Raw genomic sequence first — 20,421 nt, 5'->3', positions numbered from 1 at the left:
CTATAAAACTTGAAAAACTATAGTTGTACACCTAAGGGAGCTTAACAGTTGTTTGATGCGTTTGTTTCTTCAATTATTACATACTCGTGCGAAGCATAGGGTTTTTCAAAGTGTAGCGAGTTGAAAAAATTTCACCATAAATTCTGCAAAGCTGTTCTTGTGTAAGGAAATCAACTTCAAATGTAGGCGTTTACGGCGAACTTGGTAGACACCCGTTATTGACGATGCGAACAGCATCGTCCAAGGTATCATAACCGTAATTTTTTTTTTCACAATGGCAACCTATGTAAAAGACCGAGCCAGTCCGATTGAGATAACTCGATTTTTCAGTTACTTCCCTTTTGCATTCGCCACTGCGTAGGATATTGCTCGGCATTGATAACATTCTCCTAGCAGAGTTGTCGTTCGTGTTTCGACATTCAACAATAGCCGCCACCACGAAAGTCTCGATTCAAAACTTTCTTACTCCATAAATTGGCTTGTTTCGCTATTTAGCAGCTGTCATTTAGGATATATGAATTATTTATTCACTAAATTCTCCGCTTATGACAACAATAGTTGGAATTTGAAGGACATATACTCGATGTGAATGAAGGACTTTCTAGATCGTAACAGCTTGACACGGCAAAACTGGCATACTGCATTACTGGTATTTTTAGTTATCAATATAAGTCACATTGTGCTTTATAAATTGTATTCAGGCATTATACGACTTATTGAATGACTATGATACCCGATTTCAACATTTCATCGGGGATTTGCAGATCACCAAGCTGTCCTGAAATTCAACATTGATTTCAAACTCTTTACTGGTTTGTATACTCTTTCTTAGTCTTAGTACTTTTTATCATTTTAAAGTTAAATGAACTGTGTCACAGTAAAAGAGACATTAAAGGGGCCTTTTCACAGATTTTGGCATTGTTTAACTTATTCATTAAATGCTTTATATCGATAAATGTAAACATTGGATCGTAAAAGCTCCAGTAAAAAATCAAGAATAAAATTAAAAAAAGGAAAAGAACATTGGCCGGACCAGGTTTCGAACTAGTGACCCCTGGAGTCCTGCCAGAGTCTTGAAGTAAAAACGCTTTAGCCTACTGAGCTATTCCGCCGAGTTCACATATATGACGTATTTTATACCTTATATAAGCAATCTTCGTAGTTTCACAAAATTTAACGACAAAAACAGAACTCTCCAAATTATTCATTCGTTTCGCGTTGCAACGCTTTATAATTTTTAGGTTTTAAAATCGTCAAAAGATGCATATAATGGCTATATTAGACCATGGTAAATGTTCAGTATTACTGTCTCCTCACAAATATCATAACTAAAACGAAAATTTGCGAATCTGAAACAACTTTTTTCAATTTTGTCAATTTACCAAAGCGTGAAAAGATCCCTTTAAGGCGATTGTGGCCAGTTTGGATCTAGATCAGACTGCAGTCGCTTGAAAGCTGTTTGCTTAAAAGCGTTTTTCTGACAATAACAAATAATTTAATTGGATACTGATTTGACTGCGCTTTTCCTGTGACCTGGCTCAAATAATAGAATTGTCATTAATCAAATTATTTATTTCAAACATTAATCAATTGTTTTTCTTGTCCATCGGGATCAATGACTCCAGCAATTTCCTGTTGAGAATTGAATACTGCAAAAGGCGATGCTAGGGGGCGTAAGAGATGTTGCACCTTCCAGTAACGCTCGATTGTTCATTGTCGGCTCGGGTACTACGTACATGTACCCCGGGTACTCTTAAGTATACTTACCTGTATCCCGGGTACGGTAAATATACTAAAATGTACGTGGGAAATTCAACCCTAAATCCGTCGTTGTCGACTATTTTTTTGTAATAATTATATATACACATCAGGGCTTAACACTAACTTTTTTTCAACTAGCCCGTTCGGGCTAGTAAATGCAGAACCTACTAGCCCTGTCCAATCTTTCATGTGCCCTGACCCAAGTATTATAAAAACCTTTATATTTATTATTCAACTTGTATTTTCTTGTTCTTGGAGATGCGCAATTATGATTAAATCATTCTTATTAGCTTGCCTTACTAATGCTATTGAATTCAATATTCATCTATTTAAGACATCTATTTGTAATCTTCACGCCATTTCTGGAGAAATTTTCTTGTTTTTTTTTTTAAATATATTTCCTCATACTTTCTCTTACTTTCCTCCTTCCCTTTTCTTTTCGTATCCGAGGAACCCCCATCCCCACCCGTAAAGCCAAACTTAAACAAAGACATGAACGTTAAAACCTTTTTTACATAGATTGCTGGGTTACCGTCTTACATGTACAAGAAATGGTAAGTGAATCTTAGCAAAATAACGTGTTACGGTAGTTGTAACAATTGTACAGGGTTAACTCTCTACTAAAAGCCGGGATCGACCATTAATATTAATTTTGCTAATTGAATTGCGTAAAAAATATTGTCAAAACACTTCTTATCTTAATAAAGTCTCTATCTTCCTGTAAATGGATTTATTAATCTTCTAAAGGATGGAATAACTTTTCCATAATGACAACAAATTAAAATTATTTAAAATTGATAAATAACTATTAATTTTATAGTGACTTTGTCTTAATGTCGAGTTTTATACCTTCATCATTCCGGACGATCCTGGGCGATCCCGGCTTTTAGTTTCAAACGTATTTTCATTGAGAAAACACGTCACTTCGAAAAAAACCAATCAAAAACCGTGTATAGCGGCATTCCGTTTAAAAATAGGTACAGACGTGTTTTACCAGGAAAACCGCCGAGGATTTTCTGAATTGTCGGCCTCTTTTTGATTGCAATCAGGGGGTTCCGAATCTATTTCGAGATACGATCCGTTTGTTGTCTCCGAACTCACTCTGGGATTTAATTGTCATCTGATCGTACTGAATTAAGATTTTTGCATCTTTGAAAAGCTTATTTAAAACGCAGTTTATTGATATAGAACATATAATCCCGCTCAAAATACACACGACCGGTCGGGCATGTTCCTGGGACATTGGCTAGCCCGGACCAAGGTACGGGCAGTAAATGTCGTTCGGACGTGCCTTAGTGTTAAGCCCTGCACATTTATGTCAATTTTCTGTAGAATGGCCTCTTTATTATCGGAACACATACTCAAAAAGCATGTTGATGCAGTGTTTTTTGAAGAGAAGTGTGTTTAAGGTAATCGGTTGCGCGTTTTACGACATCGGATTTTGGGCGCAAATACAACTCGGGTACAGTCTAATATGGACCGAGTACAATTACGTTTATTTACCATACCTGGGGTACATGTAAGTATACTAAGAGTACCCAGGGTACATGTAAGTATACTTAAGAGTACCCGGGGTACATGTAAGTAGTACCAGAGCCGACAATGTCCAATCGAGCTCCATTATCCCTCATGAACCGACTCAAAAAACCGAGTCGGCAATATTTGACTTAATTTTTGGTTTGGTTGCTCTCGAGGGATCGAAAATTTCAGAATCTTCCTAAAAGCCCTACGGGTTTGATACCCAGAAGCGACATTGAAAACTAGCATACTTTGTTATCTAAAAGGCTGCTAAACCTGATATTCAATGATAATGTGAATTTTCTCTCACATGATGTTCATCATTCATATTATATAAAAACTTACAGCAGTAGTAAACAACTGGACAATAATTAATGAACGCATCTTTCATTTGTCTTTGACACTTTGATTTTGACATGGCCTAGATTAAAATATGATACTGGACTTTACCAGCACTCTTGTAACAGAGCTAAAGTTTAAATGTACCATTGAAGATCACCTAAATCCAGATTTGCTATTATAGATGTGTGGAAAGTTTTAAGGGCGTGACAAGTAAGCAAAAATTGGTCATTACCCATTAAAATAGCAACTTGATATTTGGCATACATGTGCATCTCATGGAGCTGCACATTTTCAGTTGTGAAAGGTGAAGGTGAAGGTCATCCTTCAAGGTCAAATGTCAAATATAAAGCGTCTGTCTGTCTGTCCCAAAACTTGGCCATAACTTTTTCAATATTTGCGTGCATGCGTATCTCATAGAGCTGCACATATTGATTGGTGAAAGGTCAAGGTCATCCTTCAAGGTCAAGGTCAAATTTTGCAACATTGAAGATAGCAACTCCATATTCGGCATGCATGTGTATGTCATGGAGCTGCACATTTTGAGTGGTGAAAGGTCAAGGTCATCCTTCAAGGTCAAAGGTAAAATATATGGCTTCAAAGCTGCGCAGCAGGGGGCATTGTGTTTCACAAACACAGCTCTTGTTTAATATATTTTCTGCAAATTTCTTAAAAAAACTTACATCAATACACGATTTTCTTCGTTAATTCAATAATTCCTGACAGACGTCATATTTCGCTTACATTTTGACGTGCGTAGGTAGGACCGCATTACCGCTTCCGAAATGTGTATTCATACTATTGCATTCGAGGAGGTTACGCATGCGCAATTAATTTCCTTCTATATTACATATAAAATAGTTGGTGTTCGATATCAATTTTTACCATGACCAAGCGTTTCAACACTATATCATCATACATCATTGGAAAGATAAATGCATTATCTTTTGAAAAAATGCATGCCATCAAATTATATGTGTTGTAACTCAAAATATTTACCTTAGAATAGGCACACCAGTTTTGACACATGTGGAGGCGACCATTTTTACTCAAATAGTAAGACCTACTTTCAAAGCCGGGAACCATCAACAGAGAAAGTAGAGCACAAAAATGGCTTTTTTTCTTATTGCTTACAAATATACCTTCACATTAATACCAAAAACAACCATTTGCATTCTATTTTACAAATCCTAGGCAGCATTCACTGAACAATTTGTGCTATATATCAAATTGACTGCATGTAACCCTGTAAACAGGAGTTCCGGTTTGGGGTTATGTGACCAGGAACGGTTTGGGGTTATGTGACCAGGAACTTATCTGATATTTGATGGAAAGGGCCGAAAATGTGCGAGTGTGGGTCAAGTTCCCCACAGGTACTTTCCCGTTCCCCCAATTTTTTTTACCGTACCTAAAATTTTTCGTACCCCAATTTTTTTTCATACCCCATTTTTTTTTCATCCCCAATTTTTTGTTCGTACCCAAAAAATTTTCGGTCTCAATTTTTTGTTCCCAAATAGTTTTTCGTACCCAAATTTGTTTTCATACCCACATTTTTTTCGCAAAATTTTTGTACCAAATTTTATTTTCGTACCAACATACACAATTGTGGTGATTGTTGTGATGTAGATAAACTTAACTTGATGCTTTTATATCCATCCTCTCAAAAGCATCGTCACACCAGTACTTTCAGTTCTTTGATATATTAACAGATATGTACGCATAATAAAATATTGGTTTACGTGGAAACGAGATATTGATGATAATAGGGTACTCATTGTATATAAAGCATTAAAAACAACCTTTTTTAGAATCATATCTCGAGACGATTTTGTTAAGAAATCTAAGAATGGCGATAACGAAATTACGCATCTGTGCACATAACCTTAGAATTCAGACGGGTAGATATGATAGAATGGAAAGAAATATTATTAATATGTTGAAATGCTCCAAATTTGTCCAAACCAGAGGAAAATACATTATAACTTATTATAGAGTCAGACCTAGCATGTTCAAACTCACACAGTTATTAACCACACAAAGTAAAAGTGAAATGTTCAAGTTAGGCAAGTTCATATCAGAGGCACTAACTATTCGCCAAGTTTACACTCATAGTAATGTATAATTGTGTTATATGTATAACTGTAGTGTTATATGTATAACTGTAGACTGAATTCATTATGATACATTATGCTATAAAGTGATAGGCTGCATCTAACCATGTTATGTAACTATTGTATGCTGATGTAGTTGTTGCATTAACATTAAGTATAAATAAAATTCGGTATTCTGTGTACTACTAACATTTAACTGTGATTCAAATTGTATTATGTTTTGTTCTTTAAAAGGATACTGATTTATTTTATTGATCATGTTGTATAATTAAGGTTCTTAATTGTATTTAGAGGAAAGATTAACACACCCGCTGCTCCTTTCGGGGGCCTCAGTTTGGTCTTATCAGTCACGTGATAATTAGTTACTGGTTTGACCGGCTGATTCTGTCTGGGGAAGTTTGCACGCAATCTCCGTCAAGGATGCTTTGTTTTTTTTGTGTTGCTCAATTGTGTCTTTAACCTATTATCAGTTTTAACGGATAATGTGTTTTTACTTAAATCTTTGGTTTTGAAAAATGAACAACGATATAGAAGCTACGAGTGACTTTGCTTTTGAAGCTTGTATTGCAGAACTAAATTTACCTCGTAAAGTGTCGCAGATCTTACGTCAGGAGGAACTGACATCAAAAGAAACATTGTCATTACTAAGCGAAAACGACCTTAAAGGCTTAGGATTACCTCTGGGTTGTACGAAGGTGATCCTTGAGCAAGTGAGAAAATGGAAACAGGGCGAGATTAGTGATACTGCTGGCGAGCAACCCAACGATAAAGAAACGCAAAACGAGGTGACGCTGGATGGTTCCGGTAAGTTGCTCGATGAGCTTCTTACTTTCCCAAACATAACACAGCTTCCTTCAAAAGAAAGACACAGTAATGTGCATATTGGGTCTAGCTTTATGGACCCAAGATCAATCCTTACCATGAAAGCGAATACAAAAAAGACAGTTCACATAACACAGTTCCTGTCGGAGAACAGTAAACGACGGAAGAATAATAAAAGGAAAGAATTCGTCTTGCACTCAAGCGAACGTGAAACTATTGTCTTCAAAACTGAAGATGAACATCCCTATTTGGGCATTCAAATGGAGGAATGGGGGGCAGCGAATATGCGAGTCCTAAACCACCTTCTTACGGTGAACAACATTGAAAGAAGCGAGGTGGAGTTTTACCTCGCATACACTACCATAATTTTTGAATTTGCAGAGTCTTTCGAGTGGAATAGTGTGCTGAACTATGATTACCACTATCGTGAACTGCAAGCAGAACATGGATTTAAGTGGGGAACATACTCCCCGCATATGGAACTCCAAATGCTATTTCCTAAACGACCAAAACCGTCAGTTCCGGTCCAAAATCCAGGGCCAAAAGAGGACTGCAGGATATTTAAGGCGAAAGGTGCATGTCCGTTTGGGGATAAATGCCGTTACAAGCACGTGAAAGCTCTACCCTCAAACAACTCTCGCCAAGACGCTACAAAAAACCAGTAGTCCGACCGTCGACCTTGAAACACCAAGCCTGGGAACAAAATCTGCCGGCGGATTATAAGGATCGTGAATTTATACTTTCGGGAATCAAGAACGGTTTTCATATCCTGGACATAGGCACAATTTCTCAAAGTGAAGAGGTTGAAAATTATTCATCGGCAACAATTTTAAATATGCGCACGCGAACTGAGGCCCCAAATTCTCACGGAAGTTGAGAACGGGCATTATAAGATAGTCGAGCCATACCAAAAATCTGATTCCTCGAAAGTACGATTAATTCATGATTGTAGTCAGCCGACAGGATTAGCAGTTTATGACTTTGCGGACACAACTACCTTTAAATATCAATCAATTAAAGACGCCATAAAGCTAATCACACCTAACTGTTACATGGCTAAATTAGACCTTAAAAATGCTTATCGAAGTGTTAATATTCATCCCTCTAATACTCAAGCTACAGGTTTAAAATGGCGTTTCGGAAACAATAAACACTTCACTTACATGGTAGATACAAAACTTCCCTTCGGAGCAAAACTGTCCCCTTATATATTTAATACACTGACCCAAGCTGTACGAGTGATTTTGAAAAATAGAGGTTTCAAAGATATCATTGTGTATTTAGAATACTTTCTCTTAGTAGCAGACACATACGACAATTGTCAAAAAGCACTTCATGAACTTATGAAATTAGTCCGCGAATTAGGATTTCAAATCAACTACAATAAAGTGGAAGGACCGTATCAGAAGCTGACATTCCTTGGGCTCGTTTTAAATTCAATTAATATGACTATAACGGTACCGGACCAAAAAATCACGGAAATACACACGCTCCTGATAAATACACTGCACGCAAGGAAAATTACAAAAAGACGGATTCAACAACTAGTCGGCAAATTAAATTGGATAACACAATGTGTTTACGGCGGTCGGTTTCATATGCGTCGCTTAATTGACCGCGCAAATTCCCTTCGCTCTAGTGGACATCGTACTTATGTAAATAAAGATATGAAACTTGATATTATGTGGTGGTTGGACTTCATGAAAGTATTCAATGGTACAATGCAGATGATAGACGATAGAATGCCTGTGTCAGTCAGCATTGACGCATGCAAAACTGCATGCGGCTCGTTTTTCCAAGGGGACTTCATACATGCACCATGGACTCCTCAGACGGCATTACTTCCTATAAATTACTTGGAAGTACTTTCATTGGAAATAGCTACAAGACGATGGTCACGTGCGTGGTCCAACAAATTGGTATACGTACATTGTGACAACATAACCGCATGCGCGATTATAAACAAAGGATCTTGCAAACATCCAACTGTGATGGACTCGCTTAGACGAATCTTTTTGCTGAGTGCTATTTATAACTTTAGAATTCGTGCTGTTTATTACCCTGGCCGTTTCAACACTCTAGCTGACAGGGTATCAAGACTCCATGAACCAAATGGGTTTTCGCGGCTAATCGAAATCATGGAACAATCGGGTTTTTCTCTTTACAGATAGAAGAGGTACAACGGAAGAGGACCTGGATCGGGCCGTTGAATATTTCTACAGTAACGCTCTGTCGTCCAACACGAAACGGACCTACTCAACGCATATATCATCCTATCTCAAATTCTGCGAAAAGTTCGGATATGCCGCTGTTCCTGCATGCACGACGACATTGTGTCGTTAGGCTGCCTATTTGTCAAAAACGTTAAAGTTCAGCTCAATTAAACAGTACATGAACATTATACGCTTACTTCACGCAGAATGGAACCTGCCTAACCCGGTAGCAGACAACTTCAAACTTAAGTACACGATGCAGGGTATACGCCGTCATATAGGGGACATAACTGTGCGCAAACAACCTATAACACCGGAACTACTAATAATCATTCTGGAACGACTAGACATGTCCACCTCATTCGACTCATCCTTGTGGGCTGTAGCCCTAACAATGTTTTACGGCTTATTGCGTCGCAGTAACGTTTTGGTCTCCAGTGATATGGCCTTCGACCCCCACAAACATCTCAGACGGCGTGACGTAACCTATCATCAATGGGGTATTATGGTGCACATAAGATGGAGCAAGACAAATCAGTACCAGTCTAGAACCTTTGATATCCCGCTCCCGCGCCTTAAGCAGCATCGCTTGTGTCCTGTGCAGGCTATATTCCATGCCGCAAAACTTTCCGCGCTAGCAAACAATGATGGCCCAGCCTTTGTTTATTTGAAGGATGGCCATACTCAGGTTCTAACCAGTAATCTGTTCATTGGTCGGATTCGACAGTGTTTGCAGGCAGGTGGTGTGGATCCTAGTGAGATTGCGTCACATTCATTCAGGCGCGGTGGTGCTACTTTCTGCTATGCCATCGGGCTTCCCCCAGATGCAATCAAACTACTGGGCGATTAGCGTTCAAACTGTTATCAGAACTACTTATCAAATGACACTCGTGCTAGGTACAATATTATCCAATCCATGCAAAAAGTATTCCAGGAATCTTAATGTTCAACGAGTATACCCCTACTATCTACCCCTACTTTGGGAGTTTGGGAATAACATTATTTTGTTTGTTGTGTATGCATGCATATCTTTGAATTGTTTACAATGCTTGAACATGCGTTATTACCAATGTGTGTAACATGAATATATTTAATTTAATTATTGCATTACCTTTAGCGCGCATCTACTTTGATTTGCCATGTTTTGTTATTATGCGCGCTTTTAGTTTTGGAGCTATAGTTAGTATTATTAATAAAGCTCTCCTTACCCCTCTATATGTGTTGTTGGTCTTTCGTTTAAGTGTAACTAGTGTATGCTGATGGAGTTGTTGCATTAACATCAAGTATAAATTCGATTCGGTATTCTGTGTACTACTAACATTTTACTGTGATTCAAATTGTATTATTTTTTGTTCTTTAAAAAAATATTGATTTATTTTATTGATCATGTTTTGTAATTATTGTATGCTGATTGAGTTGTTGCACTAACATCAAGTATAAATAAAATTCGGTATTCTGTGTACTACTAACATTTTACTGTGATTCAAATTTTATTATTGTCTGTACTTTAAAGCGGGTATATACGATTTTTTTTATATGTGTTTAATTGTTTAAATATGTTACAATAACACAAAATAGGCAAGAAAAATTATACATTAAAGCCGAATTTCATAAAAATGCAGCAAAGGCAAATTAGCGCCCCAAGCCGATAGTGACGTACATATTTTCCTACAATAACAGAAGCATTCGACTTTGCAGTAGGATCGGAGATAGTGTTCGTGTGTCGTATGAATAGATATCGTTGCAGGAATTAAAATAAACCGTTAAACTAAGTTTAGATGCACATCGTACATGTATGATATACATGCTGGCGAATTCGGCTGTACAGCCGTTTTCAATTTCAGAATTAAATATCTAGCTTATTTCGCATTTTTCGACACATGTTCTTCTTTACTTTTATTTTAATTTATATTGAAATATATATATAATTAGTTTTTTTACACAGTTTATATAAATTCATAAATATTTGACAAAATCGTATATACCCGCTTTAAAAAGATATTGATTTATTTTATTAGTTTAAACCTATTTATTTTAGCTCGATTGCATCGAAAGCCTAAGGCTTATATAAACGCTCTCGAGTCCGTTTCCTGGGCCTAGAACCAGTACTTGGTGTCTTTGGGGAAGATCTAAAGAACGCTCCCACGGTGGGGATCGAACCCGTGACCTCCCGGTCGCTAGGCGGACACCATATCCATTACACCACAGCGACCTGCTTTATATTTTATTATATATTATATTTTATTGATCATGTTGTGTAACTATTGTATGCTGATGGAGTTGTTGCATTAACATCAAGTATAAATAAAATTCGGTATTCTGTGTATTACTAACATTTTACTGTGATTCAATTTGTATTATCTTTTGTTCTTTAAAAAGATATTGATCTATTTTATTGATCATGTTGTGTAACTATTGTATGTTGATTGAGTTGTTGCTTTAACATTAAGTATAAACAAAATTCGGTATTCTGTGTACTACTTACATTTGACTGTGATTCAAGTTGTTTTATTTTTTGTTCTTTACCTAGATATTGATTTATTTTATTGATACAACGACATATTAAAGCAGTTTCATATATAGCTAGATTCATTGTTATCATGTTTGTCTAAAATACCTGTAAAGTTCATCTATTACCAAATTATGATATTTCTGTAAGAAAACACAACGACTTACTATATTCATGTATTTTGTATTATCATTTTGTTTAACACTAGAAACTGTAAAGTTTATGTGTAATTAAATTCTGTCCTGTCCTGTTCTGTTATTTTGACAATCCGGACAATAATTCCTACATTATTTTGACAACCCGGACATTTTTAATGTGTCATTATAAAATAGTGTGCAATTTTTCATATTTATATCATATTCTTATTCAGTTTTAAAATATTTCGTGAGCATGACCATGATATCGTTAACAATTATTCGAACATATCGACAACACTGATATCTGTAATATGCGAAACCGTGCGGAAATCGGAGAGACTTTAACTGCATGGTCACCATTGTGTAGACTCAGACGTGGGTTCCTTGGCGTACGAGTGACCCTCGAAGCATAACTTCGATCAGGCCGATCGCGTGTGTTCGTTTGATGTTCATTGTTGTAATTGAATTTTAATGGATTGCCCTTTACTATATACATGTACGTATTGTTTTCACAGTTAAGGTATTGCCCTTAATTGTAGGAATCAATGTTCGGATGTAAAAAATATGTAGAAGCGAATGTCTGTGTTGTAAAAATTATGTATGAGATAATATTTTGACTGTCAGAATAATGTTAGAACGATTGTACGGGATGTCAAAATAACATTTGAACGAATGTCCTGGTAGTCAAAACAAATAAGGAACGAATTAATGCATTGTCAAAATTAGCTACAGAACGATTGTCCGTGGGAACGAATTTCCGGAAACCTATTAAAGCGCTTTATAACTGTGCGTTTTAAATATTTAAACAAATGTAATGCTAAACATTTAACATATTTAGCGGGTATCGGTAAAATATAACTATGTCATTAAGTAGGTCCGAGTCCTATAAAGAGTGTACGTTAGCGTACGGAACAACATTATCAATACGTGAAATATCGTTGACCACAACGGGGTTAAATAATGTTTCCGAAAAATACAAAGATTCGAGATTTATTATATATATGACACTTATATTACCGTATATAGAGTCATCAATATGCATGCATAGGCAGTTTAGTCTGAATCACGTCCGTTTTTTCACTTGTCTATGGCATTCTTCATATTGTCATTCACTGCAAAAGAAAATTTATTCAATTAAAAACAAACATTTATATAGCATCATGCACTTCGCCCTTTATAGTGCGTTTCTTTATAGTTATTCAACACACCTCTTACACGTTCGATCGATCATAAAAATATCACACATCAACACACCCATACCGTTGAGAAATATAGTTATATACATGTAATGTATTTAACATAATACATGGATTATAATGGGTCGATACCTACGGCAAATAGTTCCAATGTAAACATGATTGTATAACAGACTTCAAATGTTTAAATGTAAAAATGGAGACAATAAATATTCACATAATTACTCATGAAATGATTGAATCTGATCCCAGGAATGACTCTAACTCTGTGGACTTGAAGAACCATCAGGACTGATCAGCACTTTCAAACACCTTTAAAAAAGTAATAGTAAGATATATAAAAGGATGTTTCTGTACAGTTTATGTAAATACAACAACAAATATACTGATTAAATGCAGATAAAAATACAGTTTAAATACACAGGATGTACTTCATACTAAAGTTCAAATACTCAATGTATATTAAGCCTAGATGATAAGCTAGAAATAAGCGTTTGATGTTTTGAAATGTTATTGAGTAATATTGCTACATACATGCATTAATATGTATGATCTGAGTGTCTTCATATAACATACATTGAACTGTTGCTGTTTTGCATTATTTTCTTATGCAAAGTTTTAGTAAAGACTGTGTGGTCTAAAATTAATTTGGAATGCATATGTCATGCATGATATAATCTTCACATACTGTGAAAAGAATGAGATGCATAAATTATTTAAAATAGGTTAAAAGGCTAAAACAGCTATTAATCACCTTTCATTAGAGATTTACATGTCTATACTTTCTTGGTAGAAAGGATCTTCTGCGCATGGTATTTTGTTGGCACCTTGTTCCTGTTCATGTAGTTTGGACAAATACATACACACTTGATCAGAGAATACCCTGATGTATCTGCAACATCGATACACACTTTAGGGTTTAGCTTAATACTGAACAAAAATAAACAGTCAGAGCACCTTAAATTTGTCACAGAGATAAAAGTAAAATGCTAGTTTGTGCAAAACATGTCAAATAATTTAATATACACAGTTGGGCAGGGTGTTGATGTTTAATCCACTGAAATTGTACCAATCAATATATAAACAAATTGCCCTATGTTGTATTAATAAGAAAACGGTTTTATAATAAATGCCATTTAAGTTCATTAGATTACAAGTTCATGCATTCACGGAATAGAGGAGCTGATTGTTGATATTTACATTGGTGTAAATATTCAATATCAATCTGCTCAAATTAATCATTCAAATTTAAGATTAGCAAATCAGTGCAGGGTTTTCCCCAGGCCATTTAAGCGCCCCTTGCCGGGGCGCTTGAATTCCGAAATCAGAGTCCCCGGGGCGCTTGAAATTTTCCGATCAGTGTTTTTCTACAGTAAAAAAATGGAGAATGTCAAGAAAATCAAGGGTTCTTTATCAGTGTATCAATATTCCCTGTTTTAAAAGAGCACTTGGTACCTTCTTTCGCATATAATCGCCATAAACACCACATTGGGTCATAGATAATCCACTGATAGGAGATAGCATGACGCGCGTATCGATTATTCTAGCCACATTACACAGTCATTTATGCTGGCACGGATGTATAACAGGAAACTCTCAGATAACTTTCCAGTCGTCAAACTGTGATGTTCATCGTCCAATCGGTTACGCGAATGCTTATGAGGGCGGGGTTAACTATCGACAATTATTTTTGATTGACGTCGGGCACGAAGTAAGAGTTTATCGAAGCTTGATTAGCAAGGAGTTGTACCATTCACGTAATATAAAACCGGTAACTAGAACAGTACATTAACTGTAGGTGGATGGTCCACGGCCGTCCACAAGCTCAAATGACCATATATGGAGAAAAAGGCGGGACCAAACCAAATAGGCTTGCAATGCGCATGCCCAAGCAAAACCGATTGTAAGCCATCTTGAATTGTTAGCGTGAAAAGAAAGATTCTACATTTATTGGATATTTTAATATGATGAATATTATAGGTAGAGAATATGGATAGTATTATCATTATCACGTCAACATAAACTCAACAATTGTATTGTTGACATGAAGATAAAGCTATTTCGAGGTTGTTTTGACCATTGAATTGCTAAGTAGGTCAAACTCAAAGTTTTAACTTTTATTCATTTATTGATATTTTATTTAGTTTAGGAATCTTCGAGTAATAGTTAAAAAAAATCTTTCGCAATCTATAGCTAAATCATGTGTTGTTGCTATATTATAAACTTTCGTGCATGAGCCATTTAAATCCGTTTGCATTACTTTTTTTGTTGTTTCCCCTGGAAAATTCTCTTCTTGCTAGCCTTCGCTGAGTTATTCAACAACATCGCTATATTGCTGATTTTTGTTGTTTTTTTGGTTAAAGCTGCATGCTTTTGTTGGATAATGTTTTATTTATCATTCACGTTTTACTCTCCTCTTGTGTTTCTTATGTATGCAGATTAAAAAAACAGCTCATGCTTAAATGTGTTATTGAGCAAGTGACTTCTTAATACTATGGCAGGAATAAAAAAAACTGTTATAAAATTAAAAAGGCAGTTTAGTTACATGTATAAACTCACAGTCACAAGTGTGTAAGTATTACTGTTACATTTATTTATATTTACTAAAAGTAAATATATTCTCACATATCAGTAAGTATTGTACAGCCCTAAATTATATTTAATACACCCATCAAGGCAGTAAATTCATATATGTGCTGGTTTCAATTTACATTTTTGTTATTATCCCCCTGCAATAGGCGGAGGGATATTGTTTTGGCCTTGTCTGCCCGTCTTTCTGTCCGTCCGGCACTTTTGTGTTGGGAGCCATATCTTGGAAGTGCTTTGGCGGATTTCATTGAAACTTGGTATGAGTATATATATAGATAAGAGGATGATGCTTGCCAATGGCAATGTACACTATCTGTTAATAACGGAGTTATGGCCCTTCGAACCTAAAAAATGCTTTTTTACCCGAGTGTCAAATATAACACTTTTGTGTCCAGAAGCTAATTAGCGGGGGATATCAATTCAATGAATTTGCTTGTTATTAATTGAATGGAAATAAACCTGTTTTTTTGTCTGTCATTATGGTGTTTAAAATCACATTTAATGGCATCCAACCTACTTGGTTTCAAATACAGTAACACCTGGCACCGTGACCTGGATGCAGATTCTAAGCAGATGGGCCAAAATGGGGGCAGCTGGAGAGACTCGCCCGGAACTGACAAGCCTGGAGGAAGCTGGTTGACTGTTGGCGAGATGGGACAACAAACGAAGAATAAACGAACCTACTTGATTTGATAAACATTTTTGTAAGTCATTAAAGAATCGAGCAAACTTTGTGTTTCCAATAAGCAGTCCTGTATATATCCGAAATAAAATAAAATGTTTCACTCAGGTTCCTTTATACTCATCTTGGTATTTAAGGGACCTTATAACAGATTTTGGCATGTATTGAAGTTTGTCACTAAATGCGTTATATTTATAAATGTAAACATTAAATCTAAAAAGCTCAATTAAAAAATAAGAAAAAATTAAAAGAAGAAGTAATCCTCATCTGGGCTCGAATCACTGACCTCAGGAGTAAAAGTCTAACGCTAAGACGGCCATCCATGCTCAACCAATATTTTATACTTTCAGTTTCTATAAGCAAAGCTCGTAGTGTCACAAAAAACGACAACAGAACTCCAAATTATTCAATTGTTTTGCTTTGCAACGATTTATCATTTTCAGATTGTTAATGTTAAGTATAACTGTTTTCTCACAAATATAGTTATCAGACTGTCCGTCTGTCGGTCCGTCACACTTTGCGTTTAGGTTTCGAAAAATGCTCATAACTTCTATGTCCCTTGAGATATAACCTTCTTATTTGGTATGCATGTGCATATGAACAAGGCCTTTACGTACGAACACAAATTTTTACCCATGTGACCTCAGGTTGTTTTTTTTTCCTTCTTTGGGACCCGCCGAAAATCGGCCCTTTCCCCTCGGATTTTTTTTCCCCTCAGCTGGTAAATTTTCCCCTAGATTTCATTTTCCCCTAAAAAAAAATAAAAAAAATTTTTTTTTTTTTTTTTTTTTACCTTTAAATATATAAGTTAACCTGATACACTGTAGAAACTAGAAAAATCTTGCATAATTACATTATCTGTTGCCTTGAATTTGTTTTAAAGACAGTAAAATATGTTAACTTGATTATTTTAGACCTCGCTTATTTCCCCCAAAATCCAGCTTTTCGCACAATTTTTTTCCCCAAATTCGATGTTTCGCGCGATTTTTTCCCCCTAAAAAAAGGCCAGGCCCTTTCCCCAAAATCAGATAAAAACCCCTGGACATTGACCTTGAACTTAGGGTCCGCGTTTAGGTTTCAAAATCTGCGTTTAGGTTTTGAAAAATGCTCATAACTTCTATGTCCCTTGAGATATAACCTTCATATTTGGTATGCATGTGTATATGGACAAGGCCTTTCCATACGCACAAAAATTGTTACCCCTGTGACCTTGAACTTAGGGTCCGCGTTAAGGTTTCGAAATCTGCGTTTAGGTTTTTAAAATGCTCTAACTTCTATTTCCCTTGAGATATAACCTTCATATTTGGTATGCATGTGTATATGAACAAGGCCTTTCCATACGCACAAAAAATTTTTACCCCTGTGACCTTAACCTTGAAGTTAAGGTCCGCGTTTAGGTTTCGAAATCTGCGTTTAGGTTTTGAAAATGCTCATAACTTCTATGTCCCTTGAGATATAACCTTCATATTTGGTATGCATGTGTAAATGGACAAGGCCTTTCAATACGCACACAAATTTTGACCCCTGTGACCTTGAACTTAGGGTCCGCGTTTAGGTTTCAAAATCTGTGTTTAGGTTTCGAAAAAAGCTCATAACTTCTATCAAGCATTTATAGGGGGCATAAGTCATCCTATGGTGACAGCTCTTGTTTTATTTTGTCAATTTACCAAAACATGCAAAGGCCCCTTAAAATACATGAAGTAATGTTTACAGTTGACCATAACCATATATTGAAAAAGAATGTGCAAGCTCTATCTATTGGCATACAAACAAAGCCAATCTGTTGGATTATTACTCAGGGCAAGCAATATGGTTTTAGGTATACCTTCTATAATAAGGTGTTTGCACTTTAATTACATTAAAATTTGAAATACTATGGAAGTACAAAAAGGTCAGAATGATAACAAACAGGTTTGTAATGGACATCATCTTGCAATTGCTATTTATGTGAGTGGGATGGTACAAAAATTCTGAATTTGTTATATGTAGGACATTTAGTAACTTATCAACCCATGCATGTTGCAAGGGTTTTAATTGTCCGGATTATTTGGAAATCCCGATTTGAGCCATTCGGGATTGAATTTTAGATCAGTGTAAATCCGATGATTTATTTTAAGGGGGTGTGAACAAATATTGTAATTGCTTCATTGGCATGCCGGGCATGTGCGCTTAGTACGGATTTTTCCTGGTCTTTTAAACAAGGTTTTCCAAAGAAAAAAACGGGTTATTAGATTGGCAAATGTCGGTTGGCGGGCGGGCGGAACAAGCTTGTCCGGGCCATAACGTTGTGGTTCTTGGTGAGAATTTAAAATCATTTGGCACATTTGTTCACCATCATTAGATGGTGTCGCTCAAAAGAATACCGTCGATATATCCAAGGTCAAGGTCACAATTTGAGTTCAAAGGTCAAAAATGGCCATAAAAGAGCTTGTCCGGGCCAAAATTATGTCATTCATTGTGAGACTTAAAAATCATTTGGCATATTTGTTCGCCATCGTATGACGTTGTTTCGCACGTTAGAATTACGTCAATATCTCCAAGGTCAAGGTCGCCACAACTTAAAATCTATTTATTTTGAAACAAAGGGGGTTAATTATAAACAATCAGTTCAGTTGGAGTTGTCTCCCTCTATCAGACTTTTTTCTACATTGAAAACCTGGTTTTGTGACAATTTTTTTCCTTGTTTTACTATTGTCTGATTGGTTATCCGCTGACACGGACGTAAAAGGTAACTGACCTAACCTCTTGGCTACTTTCCAGAAATCTTACATACTACAAAATGTAGCATATGTCCGCCATCATTAAATTTCCATTTTCTGCTGTCAAACTAAGTGCATATATTATTTCATTTGCAAAAGACATATCTGGATATATTTTTGGACAGTTGTTTTACTGTATGGTTAGTGTATTAACATTTATTATTCCCCCTTCGAAGAAGAGGGGGTATATTACTTTACACATGTCGGTCGGTCAGTCTGTTTGTCCGTCCACCAGGTGGTTTCCGGATGATAACTCAAGAATGCTTAGGCCTAGGATCATGAAACTTCATAGGAAGATAGATCATGGCTCGCAGATGACCCCTATTGCTGTTGAGGTCACTAGGTCAAAGGTTACGGTCATGGTGACCCGAAATAGTAAAATGGTTTCCGGATGATAACTCAAGAACGCATATGCCTAGGATCATGAAACTTCATAAGTAGATTGATCATGACTTGCAGATGACCCCTATTGATTTTGAGGTCACTAGGTCAAGGTCACGGTGACCCGAAATAGTAAAAAGGTTTCCGGATGATAACTCAAGAACGCATACGCCTAGGATCATGAAACTTCATAGGTAGATAGATTATGACTCGCAGATGACCCCCTATTGATTTTGAGGTCAGTAGGTCAAAGGTTAAGGTAACAGTGACCCGAAATAGTAAAATGGTTTCCGGATGATAACTCAAGAGCACATATGCCTAGGATCATGAAACTTCATGGGTAGATTGATCATGACCCGCAGATGACCCGTATTGATTTTGAGGTACTAGGTAAAAGGTCAAATTCACGGTGACCAGAAATAGTTAAATGGTTTCCGATGATAACTCAAGAACGCTTACGCCTAGGATCATGAAACTTCTTGGGTACATTTATCATGACTCACAGATGATCCATATTGATTTTCAGGTCACTAGGTCAAAGGTCAAGGTCACGGTGACCCGAAAAAGTTAAAAATTTTCCGGATGATAACTCAAGAATGCTTTTGCCTAGGATCATGACACTTCATAGGTACATTGATCATGACTCGCAGATGACCCCTATTGATTTTCAGGTCACTAGGTCAAAGGTCAAGGTCACAGTGACAAAAAACGTATTCACACAATGGCTGCCACTACAACGGACAGCCCATATGGGGGGCATGCATGTTTTACAAACAGCCCTTGTTATCGATGTTCTTTATAACATTAATATAAAATGACAATTACACATAGAGTGTTACTGGTGGTCTGGCTTATAATATTTTGCATTTTACTCACCAGAAATAGCAACTAAGACTATAAAAAGAACAATAAACTATGGCTTTGGGGGCTCTACCTGTAAGGGACCTACAGCCTCAGACTCCAGACTTTATCATTAGGATTTCAAATTTGTGACATTTGACACCCCTGATGTTGTGTCATGTATCAAACCGTCTATAAATATTAATTTTATTAATTGGATATGTTGAAGATTTGGTGATGCAATCATTGGATTTCATTTTGTGTTTTGTTGACCTACTTTTAATTTTTAGGCTCAGCAGAACTATGGCTGTCAAAACACAATTGTATTAATATGAATAGTGCTTCAAATTATACAAGAAGTCACTTTCTTTTTGTTTTAGATGTTTTTCAGTTTCGTCGGAAGACGTTTCCCAACAACCATCCTGTCTTGAAAGAAATAACTTTTGAACCCGATTTTCTGATAATACTATTTTTTTAAAACATACAGTTATTAGTGAATTATGAACATTTCATAAGGATCTCAATGGTCACAACAGGTATATTTATATAATATATATATATATA

Source organism: Dreissena polymorpha, chromosome 16, assembly GCF_020536995.1.
Source record: "Dreissena polymorpha isolate Duluth1 chromosome 16, UMN_Dpol_1.0, whole genome shotgun sequence".
Taxonomy (NCBI): Eukaryota; Metazoa; Mollusca; class Bivalvia; order Myida; family Dreissenidae; genus Dreissena; species Dreissena polymorpha.
This window is presented reverse-complemented; position numbering follows the sequence as displayed.